Below are 13,909 nucleotides of genomic sequence, written 5' to 3'. Positions count from 1 at the left end.
TCAGCATCCCGGAGTCGCCTCTTCACTGTTGACATTGAGACCATGTACTTTCCACCGCTTGCTCCCATCTTGTTGTCTTGTTGCCGCATTCCGACCATCCTGCTGGCTCTCTCCTCCTTTACTACTGCTCACACATCCTCCTGCACCAGCTTCCGCCTGTCTTTCCCTTGGGCCTTGTCGTAGCGTGGTGTTGTAATGCTACCAAGGCCAGCTCTTCCGGGAGTCACTGTACCCACCAGCATGCTGTGCCGTAGCCGTGACTCAGCCTGCTCACTGCTTCCTGAGCCCTCCACTTCCTCCCTGTTGTCACCTCTATACCGGCCTAGGTGAGTACTTGCTGTTCTGATGTCCAGAAGTTATTTTCGGTCATAGGAAACGATGGCGGAAACATTATGTACAAAAATAATTTCAAATACATTGAAAAAACTCAAGTGTGTGTCTGTTATTATTATTTTTATGTAATGTGCAATATCTGTGTAGGCTCAATTAGGAATTTACATGACCAGATAATTGTTATATATGTTTGGCATATTTCTGCTGTTGGGAAGAGAATAGGATGTTATGTAGAAAAATATGTTGGTAGGACAAAAATATGAACACAACATATAACATGTTGGTCCCTTGTTATATGAGCTGAAATAAAAGATCTGTTAGAAATAGCGTAATTCAAATCTGGTATTGGAATAAGAGAAAACATAATCAAGAGATATTCAATCCAAGCTAAATTTATTATATGCAAAATGTATGTATGATATGTATGATGGTTCGTTTACGGGCTCACTGAAAGACCACGCAGGGCAGACAGAGAACTAAGCCATTGTTATGAGTTCTTCTTAAAATACTCTGACAGAGATAGTTCCCGCTCCCTGCTGGCCAATCAGAGTAGAGACTGAGCGTTGTTTAGACTTACTCAGCCAATCCGTTGGCGCACAGGCTGGTCCCAGACCCTTGGCGCTCCACTGTTGCCAGGTGTCTAGTTGTTTTGCAACTTATCCAGAAAGTCAGCACTTTTTGCAGTACACATCCTTGAGTTTGATGGTTTAACAAAGAGGCAGTGTGTATGTGTCTGTGAGAAATACAAGTCTTATCTCATCCTACCCCCTAACGTTCCTCACATGAATCACAGCTTGTTATGTGAAACAATTTATATCAGTACAGTACAAACCCTTTATGTTTAATCATTAATGCATTCTTTCTAAGCTAGTCATCACATCTAGATCCCCACAGATCCCAGAAATATTCCATAAGCTTATTTCTATAAAATGTTGTACACAAATGTGTTTACATCCCTCTTAGTGAGCATTTCTCCTTTGCCAAGATAATCCATCCACCAGACAAGAGTGGCATATCAAGAAGCTGATTAAACAGCATGATCATTACCCAGGTGCACCTTGTGCTGGCGACAATAAAAGGCTACTCTAAAATGTGCAGTTTTGTCACACAACACAGATGTCTTAAGTTTTGAGGGAGCATGCAATTGGAATGCTGACTGCAGGACTGTCCACCAGAGCCATTGCCAGAGAATGTAATGTTAATTTCTCAACCATAAGCCGCTTCCAATGTCATTTAAGAGAATTTGCCACTCCGTCCAACCAGCCTCACAACCGCAGACCCAGTGGCGGCTCCTGAAAAAATTCTCAGGGGGGGCAATTTTTCTGATGATTTAGGTGACCTACACACATTTTTAAAAATATATGTCCAGCAACAACATGAAGACAGGGGCAGCATATAAGTCAATACCAGAAGCATTTATTGACTGATCTCAAAAGTGTTGGCTTACAAAATCAAAATAAGTTATCACAGTAAAAATAATCAAGGGTGTTCTTTCACATTCCTCAACACTGCATAAACAATATGCATTTCCATAAACAAATGAAATATCAGCTGAAAATACAGCATCTTGGTATTTGTTCAGATTGCAGGATCAACAAGAGCTTTTACCACATTTTTTGCCTCATGGTTGAATTGGAAATATGTGCACCTGAGCATAATTCACAACAAGCAAGCAGGAGCTTTTGATAGAGGCTACTGAAAACATTGATGCAAGTTATTGGTAATAAGACATTTTTATAGACTTCCATATTCTGCCCTCTTGTATAGATTTGTGAAAATGAACAGTGATAGACATTTTGCCTGAAAACAGAATTTGAAAGTAATTTCTAGAAAAGGTAAACACAGCTATCTGTATGGCTTTGTAAAAATGAACAACCATATTCTGGCCAATTGTATAGATTTGTAAATATGAACAACCATATTCTGGCCAATTGTATAGATTTGTAAAAATGAACATGAACAGATTATTTTTTTAAAAACTTTTTTTTAAATGAAAAATAACTATTTTAAACAACATCAACTGTGAACTGATTTGGGCGTGTGTGTGTTAAAGAGACAGACAGGGAGGGACAAAGAGAGAGAGAGGCTACATTACTTGTACTGAAACTGTTCTCTTCTCTGTTTCAATACAGCAAAGCGTTCAATGACTTTCTCATTGAAATCAGGCATGCTGAGGACTAGTTCCCTCTCCATGGAAAGCATGGCCAGTGCATTCAGACGTTCCTGGCCCATTGAATTTCGCAGGAATGTCTTAACTCGTGTCAAAGTTGAGAAACATCTCTCAGCTTCAGCTGTTGTCATGGGAGTAGTTATGAGGATGTTCAACAGAGTCACAGTCTCAGAGAACGTCTCCTGGAGGTTGTAGCTCATGAGAACCTGGTACAGTGCCAGTGCACCACAGCATCCCTTGAATTCAGGATTCTCATAGATCAGAGATAGTTCTGTCTTGAGCTTTGCCTTGCTCAGCATGGGGTATGCATTCACAGTGGCATTCAGAGCCTCATCAGGAAATGAATGGCAGTACCTTTCAAACATGTCTGCTTGCAGTAAGGTAGCACTCACAAGGTGGCCAGAGAAAGAGAACCTTTCTTTGGTGTGATCCAGGATGGTGTTGCAGACCTCTTCAGACAGCCTCTGCTTCTCCTCTTCTCTCAAAGCTGTTCTGGGTCTTTTGGCTCCTGTTGCTTCTTGCAGCTGCTGTTGAGAGGAGTCCCTGAAGGCAAACAGACCAATGTGTTTGTTGGCTTTGTACAGTACTGTTGTCTATGTGATGCACAGGTATATGCAATGTATCCATGTATAGTACAAATACTTCAGTTCCACTTAAAATGGGCAGGGATGCATAAAGTCTTTAGTGTTTAAGTTAGCCTTTGTGTCTCACATAGCCTGGATGTTCAGCACAGTATACAGTGGTGCTCATAAGCTTATGATCCCATGCTAAAGTTGACTAAAAAGAGGAATAAAAAAGAAAAGAAAATTGGTGTCCTTAAAGGTTGGATTTTCCAACTTTTTTAATTAAGTCATTAAGATCAATTTCCAAAAGATGATTTTTTTTATTTTTGTATTCCTCTTTTTAGTCAACTTTATAATGTGTTCATACACTTATGAGCACCACTGTACAGTACACATAGTATATAAAATAAGCTAGATTACACCACTGGCCATATATAATGAGAATAATGTAATTTCAAACACAAATGCAGTCTCCTTTCATGCATACATTTTCAAATAAAGCTCTGCTTTGAGAAAGATCGAATGATATTGTTTAATCTTACCTTATGGCCTGCACACTGCTTGTGAAGCTGTCGAGGGCACGTTTGATAAAGACAGCATCGATGTCCTTCTTCTGTAGCTTCTGGTACAGAATGTCGACGTGGGGCATGATTTTGTGAAAAAGCCGCAGGAAAAAAATAAAATCTTCATCATGTAGCATCCTCACGTAGCCAGATGCCTCTCTCACGGTGGGCTGGTCAAATGAACCCAATGAACCCGTCCGAATGGCTTCAAAACATTCTATGAGGTCGTCTCGATTCTCGTAGACAGTGTTCACGACTCTGCTTAGTAGAAACCTGTTGAATTATTAAATTTGGTCTGGGAGGTCCTAATTGTTTCGTTGCCAATTTATCTTGATTTGTTCGCCGACAAAAAGGAACTTCTTTCAAAGAGACAATCGAGTTGCACTGAAGGCTAGCCATTTTGACAGTAGTAGTGAATTGATTGATGAGGCTACCCGCTCTTTTCTTAGTTACGTTCATGGTTATGTTACGTATGACGAAAGCGCGTAAGTGCAAGCCCTCAGAAACCCATAGAGATTGTATTGAAAGCTCTGATATTTGAAAAAAATTGATTTTACATTAGAGGCTATGAGAGACTTCTGGGCGATTTTCAACCTGACTGAAATCGCCCCAAAACGGGCGGGGACATTTGAAGCACGACTTTAGCCTGATTGGACATTTAGTGGCAGATCAGACGTCTAGATTAGAACACTGATAACTACTGTTGCCGTGATATAATTGATTAGAAAAAAAAACCTTCCTTTTCCCGTTTGGCAGTGCGTCGCCCATATCGCCCTAATGAACACACCGCCCCTGCGCAGACCACATGTATGGTGTTGTGTGGGTGAGCGGTTTGCTGATGTCAACGTTGTGAACGGAGTGCTCCATGGTGGCGGTGGTGTTATGGTATGGGCAGACATAAGCTACGGACAACAAACACAATTGCATTTTATTGATGGTAATTTGAATGCACAGAGATACCGTGACGAGATCCTGAGGCCCATTGTCGTGCCATTCATCCGCCGGCATTACCTCATGTTTCGGCATGAGGATGCACAGCCCCATGTCGCAAGGATCTGTACACAATTCCTGGAAGCTGAAAATGTCCCAGTTCTTCCATGGCCTGCATACCCACCAGACATGTCACCTATTGTGCATGTTTGAGATGCTCTGGCTCGACGTGTACAACAGCGTGTTCCAGTTCGCATCAATATCCAGCAACTTCGCACAGCCATTCCACAGGCCACAATCAACAGCCTGATCAACTCTATGCGAAGGAGATGTGTTGTGCTGCATGAGGAAAATGGTGGTCACCAGATACTGAATGGTTTTCTGATCCACGCCCCTACTTAAAAAGGTATCTGTGACCAACAGATGCATATCTGTACTCCCAGCAGAGTATGTGAGCGGAGTTGAGCATTTGGAAATCCCACTCATCACTCATGGAGCGGTGCTTACACACAGCTCCAGTGCTCCATGTCCTTTCCTACCGCACCGCTAAAAACCACTCCACACTCACAGGAAAATAAAAAACTCTGGCTACAAATTTGCTCCATTCATTAAAATCACAATTTAACGAACTACCCATCTATTGTTGTGACTACCTGGACCTACCAATTGGTTTTCAAGTATTGAAACCAAACCATATGGATTTGAATGAAAAGTACTTGAATAAACATGAAAAGGTGAATGTAAGAAGCGCTCATCATTTCAAATAGGCTACATGTCATATTAAACAGGAAATAAACACTCTAAAAAGGTCAGGAGCCAGACAGGGAGCCTAAGAATATGAATAATTTAGGCTATATTATTTCAAGGCTATAGCCTACAAAGAAATACATTGTGAAGCATTTGCGAGTGCAATACAATAGGCTGGTAGAGACATGAAGTGTGCAGCATTTAACCAACATTTTGTGTATTAAATCATTATAGTCTATAAATTGCGCATATAGGCTGTGACTTAATTAGAATTAAATACAAATTAAACAAAACATTAATTATTAGTGCATTTGAATTCATTTTTAGAATTCATTTTTAGAAATACGGGTTTGACCAGTTTGTGGCTTCAGGCTCATGCGATGGCCTGGAGAGCAGGCCAGCAGCGGAGAATGTCTTCTCCACACTTGCAGAGTCACTGGGGATGCTAAACACCATTTTGGCCACTCTTGCCAGGCTGGGCAGAGATGCAGAGTTTTTTTATTTTATTATTTCTATAGGTAGGCCTAAAAGTTTTTAGGCAAAATAACCCAATCAAAATGTAAAATCTCCTTGAACGTGGGAATAGGCCAGGCCTATTGGGCCAAAATCAATTATGGTCTATTGTATAGAAATATAACGAAAATGTCAAATGTTTAGTTTATAAACACTTTGCAGAGTTGCAAAGAAAAAGCCATATCTCAGACTGCCCATCTTAATCTTGTATTTTTATTGGCCAGTCTGAGATATGGCTTTTTCTTTGCAACTCTGCCTAGAAGGTCAGCGTCCCGGAGTCGCCTCTTCATTGTTGACGTTGAGACTGGTGTTTTGTGGGGTACTATTTAATGAAGCTGCCAGTTGAGGACCTGTAGGCGTCCGTTTCTCAAACTAGACACTCTAATGTATTTGTCCTCTTGCTCAGTTGTGCACCGGGGTCTCCCACTCCTCTTTCTATTCTGGTTAGAGCCAGTTTGCGCTGTTCTGTGAAGGGAGTAGTACACAGCGTTGTACGAGATCTTCAATTTCTCGCATGGAATATCCTTCATTTCTCAGAACAAGAATAGACTGACGAGTTTCAGAAGTAAGTTCTTTGTTTCTGGACATTTTGAGCCTGTAATCGAACCCACAATTGCTGATGCTCCAGATACTCAACGAGTCTCAAGAAGGCCAGTTTTTTTGCTTCTTTAATCAGCACAACAGTTTTCAGCTGTGCTAACATAATTGCAAAAGGGTTTTCTAATGATCAATTAGCCTTTTAAAATGATAAACTTGGATTAGCAAACACAACGTGCCATTGGAACACAGGACTGATGGTTGCTGATAATGGGCCTCTGTACGCTTATGTAGATATTCCATTAAAAATCAGCCGTTTCCAGCTACAATAGCCATTTACAACATGAACAATGTCTACACTGTATTTCTGATCAATTTGATATTATTTTAATGGACAAAAAAATAACTTTTCTTTCGAAAACAAGGACATTTCTAAGTGACCCCAAACGTTTGAATGGTAGTGTGTGTAAATATAAACAACAGAGTAAAAACTCACGGACTACTAGAAAAAGCTCAAACCAAGTTTATTCAAACCACTGGGCGCTTCAGCTGCAAACACAACATATAAGGCACACAAGCACATCTTTATACTTTCCAACTAGGCGGAGTCATCTCCTTGCATGTTTAAGATAGACACTCCTTCTCTGTTGTTAGGCAGAATACACAGTAGGTTCCTCTTACTGGTATTGGCATGGCCCTGCCTAAGTCTAGGCCCCTCATGGGCGTAGAAATGTATGTGTAAGAGAGGACTGTAATCAGATGTTCTTCGGTGTGGGCCCCTGTGCCCCCCCCCCCCCCCCCCTTCCAACAGTATAATCTCTCTTACATTTTAGTCATTTAGCAGACACTCTTATGCAGAGCGACTTACAGTTTAGTGAGTGTGTAACCGGTGTGAAATGGCTAGCTAGTTAGCGGTGCGCGCTAGTAGCATTTCAATTGGTGACGTCACTCGCTCTGAGACCTTGAAGTAGTTGTTTCCCTTGAATTGCAAGGGCCGCGGCTTTTGTGGAGCGACGGGTAACGGTGCTTCGAGGGTGACTGTTGTCGATGTGTACAGAGGGTTCCTGGTTCAAGCCCAGGTAGGGGCGAGGAGAGGGACAGAAGCAACACTGTTACAAGTGCATACATTTTTCATACTGGCCCCCCGTGGGAATCGAACCCACAACCCAGGCATTGCAAGCGCCATGCTCTACCAATTGAGCTACAGGAGGCAACTGTTGACCTTATCTCGAGTTGAGTTCCACATCCCTCATGGTCCTGGTTCCGCAGCAACTGGCCTGCCTTATCAAGATCTGAAACTAAACTGTTGCCCTTTGCCTCCCTCCTTAGGAACATTCATATTCTACAATAATATAGTTGAACAGAATATGAACTTTCCGCACCTTTTCTCACTCAGTAACTTTCCACACACCAATTTCCTCTTTACTCTTCCTTGACCCCCAACATATACATTTCTTATACATGTAAAGTAATCACTAAGTTCTGGTATGGTAACATGAATAAGTATTAACATGAATTTCGAGCTAGAATCCAACAGTCCCAACAGTCAATCCATTTTGAATAGTAACTCCATACTGTTCAACATTATACAACTTTGAAATTACTTATAATAAATATAGACTTATGGCCTCTGACTATGTCATCTGCTTCCATGGCATAAGGCCCTGGCCTCAAACTTATAATCACAGTAAGCACACTCTTACCCCCCCCCCCCCCCCTTGAAAATATGACAAGTGTTAGTAATGCGTTAAGCTATGCATAATCACATAAAGCAAAAACTGAAGTTTGATAACATGACAATTCCCAATCTCCCTTAGCCTGACTCAATATCTTTGGGATACTGTTCTGCTGGGATCCACAAAAATGAAGGTTTTATACACCTCCTCATGCTTGTATCCAGACTTCCCCCTCAGGCTGCAGGTTTCAGTGAGTGTTCCCACGCCATATCATCCTCACTTCGTCCTCAGTCTCCTCCTTCTCCCTCCATGGCCACCCGATATACACATGCGATGGCCTTAATCAACTGTACCTCATCTTGAGAAGTGGTGTTCTTCACCACTGTGGGCGCGGTGAGGAGAACAGTGTGGGCCCGGACCAGTGCTGTCCGGACACTCCGGTCTGGTGGACCTTGCTCTCGGTTATCTCCTGTAGTCTGCTCCTCATGAGCTGCTTTAACCTGTGATTACACACGCTGTAATGTATGGGTCATTCTCTGACAGTATGACAACATTAATTCACCCATAATTGCCAAATCGTTAATGTGTAACATATGAATCATAGAGCTTAGGACTCAGTCTCCAGTTACCACCTCATGTGGTGTGAGTCCAGTGGTTGCATTCATCAACGTCCTCCCTTTGCAGTGACATAGAGGGTCCGTCTGGTAGTGGTGGTTGTCTGACGGATGAAGACACTACATTGTTGTGATGAGGTGGTGATGAAGGAGTCAGGCGCAGGAGGGTAAATCACAGAATAACAAGCTTTAATCCGCAAAATACAGGTTTATGCAGAAATGCGTCAAACACACTCCAGGGCACAAAACAGGTGCACTGGAAAATACAAGGCATATGGGAAAAATACTCCCGTCAATACACAATACACGAGCTCCACCGAGTATTGTTACTGGACCTATTGTAAACAGCATGGATAGTAATTGCATAGCTTTAGATTCTGTCCCTGATACTCCACTGAACATAATATTTTTGTCTGTCGTAAAATTAGCCAATTTTGATAAACGCACAGAGGCCAAATACCCATATGAGTTACTCCCAACTCCGGCTGCTTTCAGGAGTTCTTGCTGTTGCTCACTAGTCAATGAAGAAAATGTCTGCACAGCCGCACTTACCCCAGACTGAGCCGGCGAAGAAGTTTCTCACCCAATGGCCAAATGCACCGCATTGACAACAAGGTTCGGTGGCTTTTCGCTGCTGCAAATCTTTTGCTGTTAGGTTTACCTCTCTGCTTGCTTTTGTTTTCCTTACTCCTGAAACTATTACTGGGGCTTGGGTTATGGGTAACCGCAACTACATGCACTGCATGGTGAGCGGAATTAGATTCCACTTTTAATGCGGCTTGAACTATCTCTGCCCATGTGGAGTGTTGGTCAACCACCCCTGCAATAGCCGTTTTGAATGTGGGTTTCAACCCTGCCATCAAAGCGGAGGTACAAATTCCCTCATCTTCATTAAAATGATCTGCTAATGCCAGATTAGTGTGCAATACGTCTTCCATCCTATCAACGTACTCACATACCCAGTCCTTCTGATGCTGAGTTTATTTATTTTTATTTATTTCACCTTTATTTAACCAGGTAAGCCAGTTGAGAACAGGTTCTCATTTACAACTGCGACCTGGCCAAGATAAAGCAAAGTAGTGCAATAAAAACAACACAGAGTTACATATGGGGTAAAAAAAAAACAAAGTCAGAAATACAACAGAAAATATATATACAGTGTGTGCAAATGTAGCAAGTTATGGAGGTAAGGCAATAAATAGGCTATAGTGCAGAATAATTACAATAGTATTAACACTGGAATGCTAGATGTGCAAGAGATGATGTGCAAATAGAGATACTGGGGTGCAAAAGAGCAAAATAAATAACAATATAGGGATGAGGTAGTTGGGTGGGCTAAATTTCAGATGGGCTGTGTACAGGTGCAGTGATCGGTAAGGTGCTCTGACAACTGATGCTTAAAGTTATTGAGGGAGATAAGAGTCTCCAGCTTCAGAGATTTTTGCAATTCGTTCCAGTCATTGGCAGCAGAGAACTGGAAGGAATGGCGGCCAAAGGAGGTGTTGGCTTTGGGAATGACCAGTGAGATAAACCTGCTGGAGCGCAGACTACGGGTGGGTGCTGCTATGGTGACCAATGAGCTAAGATAAGGCGGGGATTTGCCTAGCAGTGATTTATAGATGGCCTGGAGCCAGTGGGTTTGACAACGAACATGTAGTGAGGACCAGCCAACAAGAGCGTACAGGTCACAGTGGTGGGTAGTGTATGGGGCTTTGGAGACAAAATGGATGGCACTGTGATAGACTACATCCAATTTGCTGAGTAGAGTGTTGGAGGCTATTTTGTAAATGACATCGCCGAAGTCAAGGATCGGTAGGATAGTCAGTTTTACGAGGGCATGTTTGGCAGCATGAGTGAAGGAGGCTTTGTTGCGAAATAGAAAGCCGATTCTAGATTTAACTTTGGATTGGAGATTCTTTATGTGAGTCTGGAAGTTGAGTTTACAGTCTAACCAGACACCTAGGTATTTGTAGTTGTCCACATATTCTAGCTCAGACCCGTCGAGAGTGGTGATTCTAGTCGGGTGGGCGGGTGCTAGCAGCGTTCGATTGAAAAGCATGCATTTAGTTTTACTAGTGTTTAAGAGCAGTTGAAGGCTACTGAAGGATTGTTGTATGGCATTGAAGCTCGTTTGGAGGTTTGCTAACACAGTGTCCAATGAAGGGCCAGATGTATACAAAATGGTGTCGTCTGCGTAGAGGTGGATCTGAGAGTCACCAGCAGCAAGAGCGACATCATTGATATACACGGAGAAAAGTGTCGGCCCAAGAATTGAACCCTGTGGCACCCCCATAGAGACTGCCATAGGTCCAGACAACAGGCCCTCCGATTTGACACACTGAACTCTATCTGAGAAGTAGTTGGTGAACCAGGCGAGGCAGTCATTTGAGAAACCAAGGCTATTTAGTCTGCCAATAAGAATGCGGTGGTTGACAGAGTCGAAAGCCTTGGCCAGGTCGATGAAGACGGCTGCACAGTACTGTCTATTATCAATCGTGGTTATAATATCGTTTAGGACCTTGAGCGTGGCTGAAGTGCACCCGTGACCAGCTCGGAAACCGGATTGCATAGCGGAGAAGGTACGGTGGTATTCGAAATGGTCGATGATCTGTTTGTTAACTTGGCTTTCGAATACTTTCGAAAGGCAGGGCAGGATGGATATAGGTCTGTAGCAGTTTGGATCTAGAGTGTCACCCCCTTTGAAGAGGGGGATGACCGCGGCAGCTTTCCAATCTCTGGGGATCTCAGACGTTATGAAAGAGAGGTTGAACAGACTAGTAATAGGGGTTGCGACAATTTCGGCGGCTAGTTTTAGAAAGAAAGGGTCCAGATTGTCTAGCCCAGCTGATTTGTAGGGGTCCAGATTTTGCAGCGCTTTCAAAACATCAGCTGTCTGAATTTGTGTGAAGGAGAAGCGGGGGGAGGGGGGGGCATGGGCAAGTTGCAGCAGAGGGTGCAGAGTTGGTGGCCGGGTTAGTGGTAGCCAGATGGAAAGCATGGCCAGCTGTAGCAAAATGCTTGTTGAAATTCTCGATTATTGTAGATTTATCGGTGGTGATAGTGTTTCCTAGCCTCAGTGCAGTGGGCAGCTGGGAGGAAGTGCTCTTATTCTCCATGGAATTTTTGGAGTTAGTGCTACAGGATGCAAATTTCTGTTTGAAAAAGTTAGCCTTTGCTTTCCTGACTGCTTGTGTATATTGGTTCCTAACTTCCCTGAAAAGTTGCATATCGCGGGGGCTATTTGATGCTAATGCTGTACGCCACAGGATGTTTTTGTGCTGGTCAAGGGCAGTCAAGTCTGAGGAGAACCAGGGGCTATATCGGTTCTTAGTTCTGTATTTTTTGAATGGGGCATGTTTATTTAAGATTGAGAGGAAATTACTTTTAAGGAACAACCAGGCATCCTCTACTGACGGAATGAGATCTATATCCATCCAGGATACCTGGGCCAGGTCAATTAGGAAGGCCTCCTCGCTAAAGTGTTTTAGGGAGCGTTTGACAGTGATGAGGGGTGGTCGTTTGACCGCGGACCCGTTACGGACGCAGGCAATAAGGCAGTGATCGCTGAGATCCTGGTTGAAGACAGCTGAGGTGTATTTAGAGGGTATGTTAGTCAGGATGATATCTATGAGGGTACCCATGTTTAAGGATTTAGGGTTGTACCTGGTAGGTTCGTTGATAATTTGCGTGAGGTTGAGGGCATCTAGCTTGGATTGTAGGATGGCTGGGGTATTAAGCATATCCCAATTTAGGTCACCAAGCAGTACAAACTCAGAGGATAAATGGGGGGCAATCAATTCACATATGGTGTCCAGGGCACAGCTGGGGGCTGAGGGGGGTCTGTAGCAAGCGGCAACAGTGAGAGACTTATTTCTGGAAAGGTGGATTTTTAGAAGTAGAAGCTCAAACTGTTTGGGCACAGACCTGGATAGTATGATAGAGCTCTGCAGGCTATCTCTACAGTAGATTGCAACTCCACCCCCTTTGGCAGTTCTATCTAGACGGAAAATGTTATAGTTGGGGATGGAAATTTCAGAATTTTTGGTGGCCTTCCTGAGCCAGGATTCAGACACTGCTAGAACATCAGGGTTGGCAGAGTGTGCTAACGCAGTGAATAACTCAAACTTAGGAAGTAGACTTCTGATATTTATGTGCAAGAAACCAAGACTTTTGCGATTACAGAAGTCATCAAATGATAGCTCCTGGGGAGTAGGAGTGATACTGGGGGCTACAGGGCCTGGGTTAGCCTCTACATCACCAGAGGAACAGAGGAGGACTAGAATAAGGATACGGCTAAAGGCTTTAAGAACTGGTCTTCTAGTGCGTTGGGTACATAGAATAAAGGGGGCAGATTTCCGGGTGTTATAGAAAAGATTCAGGGCATTATGTACAGACAAGGATATGGAAGGATATGAGTAAAGTGGAGGTAAACCTAAGCGTTGGGTAACAATGAAAGAGATAGTATCTCTAGAGGCATCAATTGAGTCGGTCTCTGAGTGTATGGGGGGAGGGACAAAGGAGCTAAGGCAGGTTTAGCTAGGCTGGGGGGTCTACAGTGATATAGTACAATTAGAAATAACCGAAACAACAATAAACTAACCATGTTTGGGCTGAGGCTGAACATAAACAGGATGTAGTACCGTAAAAAGGAACAGTCCAGCAGATATCAGCTGTATAGCTGAGTTATCATAAGGTCCGGTGGTGAAGCGCTAGTGAGTAAGAGGCCACGGCTAGCTTGTGCTACGTCCGTTTTGTTGTAGCCAGCTGGTAGCGATGAATCCGGAGTTAAAGGTCCAGTGATTCAGTGATTCCGGCAGAAAAACTGATATGTTCTGGGTCGATAACGCGCTGTGCAGACTGGCCGAATATCCGGTGATCAATGTCCAGTGATTAAAAATTAATCCCGCGGAAAAAAATCCAATATTCTGGGTGAAACACCGCTAGCTGTGGCTAATAGCAAGTAGCTAGTTCAGTAGCTAGTTCAGTTTAGTGAGTAAAGAGGCCACGGATAACGTGTGCTAACGGGCCAGGGCTAGCAGATGGATGGAATCTTCGTGGTTAACGTCATAACCACATCAGACGATTTCGTCGGCAGACCAGTCGTGTAGGATCGGCGGGGCTCCGTGTCAACACTAGGTGGTCCCGTCCGGTTGATAGAGAGGTAGATAGCCGGGAGATGGGCCTAGCTCGGGATGATTAGCCAGACCACAGCCTCCGTTTTGTTGTAGCCAGCTGGTAGCGATGAATCCGGAGTTAAAGGTTC

The sequence above is a fragment of the Coregonus lavaretus genome, assembly GCF_964263955.1.
Source record: "Coregonus lavaretus genome assembly, chromosome: 4".
NCBI lineage: Eukaryota > Metazoa > Chordata > Actinopteri > Salmoniformes > Salmonidae > Coregonus > Coregonus lavaretus.
The sequence above is the reverse complement of the archived record's forward strand: the minus strand, read 5'-3'. Positions refer to the sequence as shown.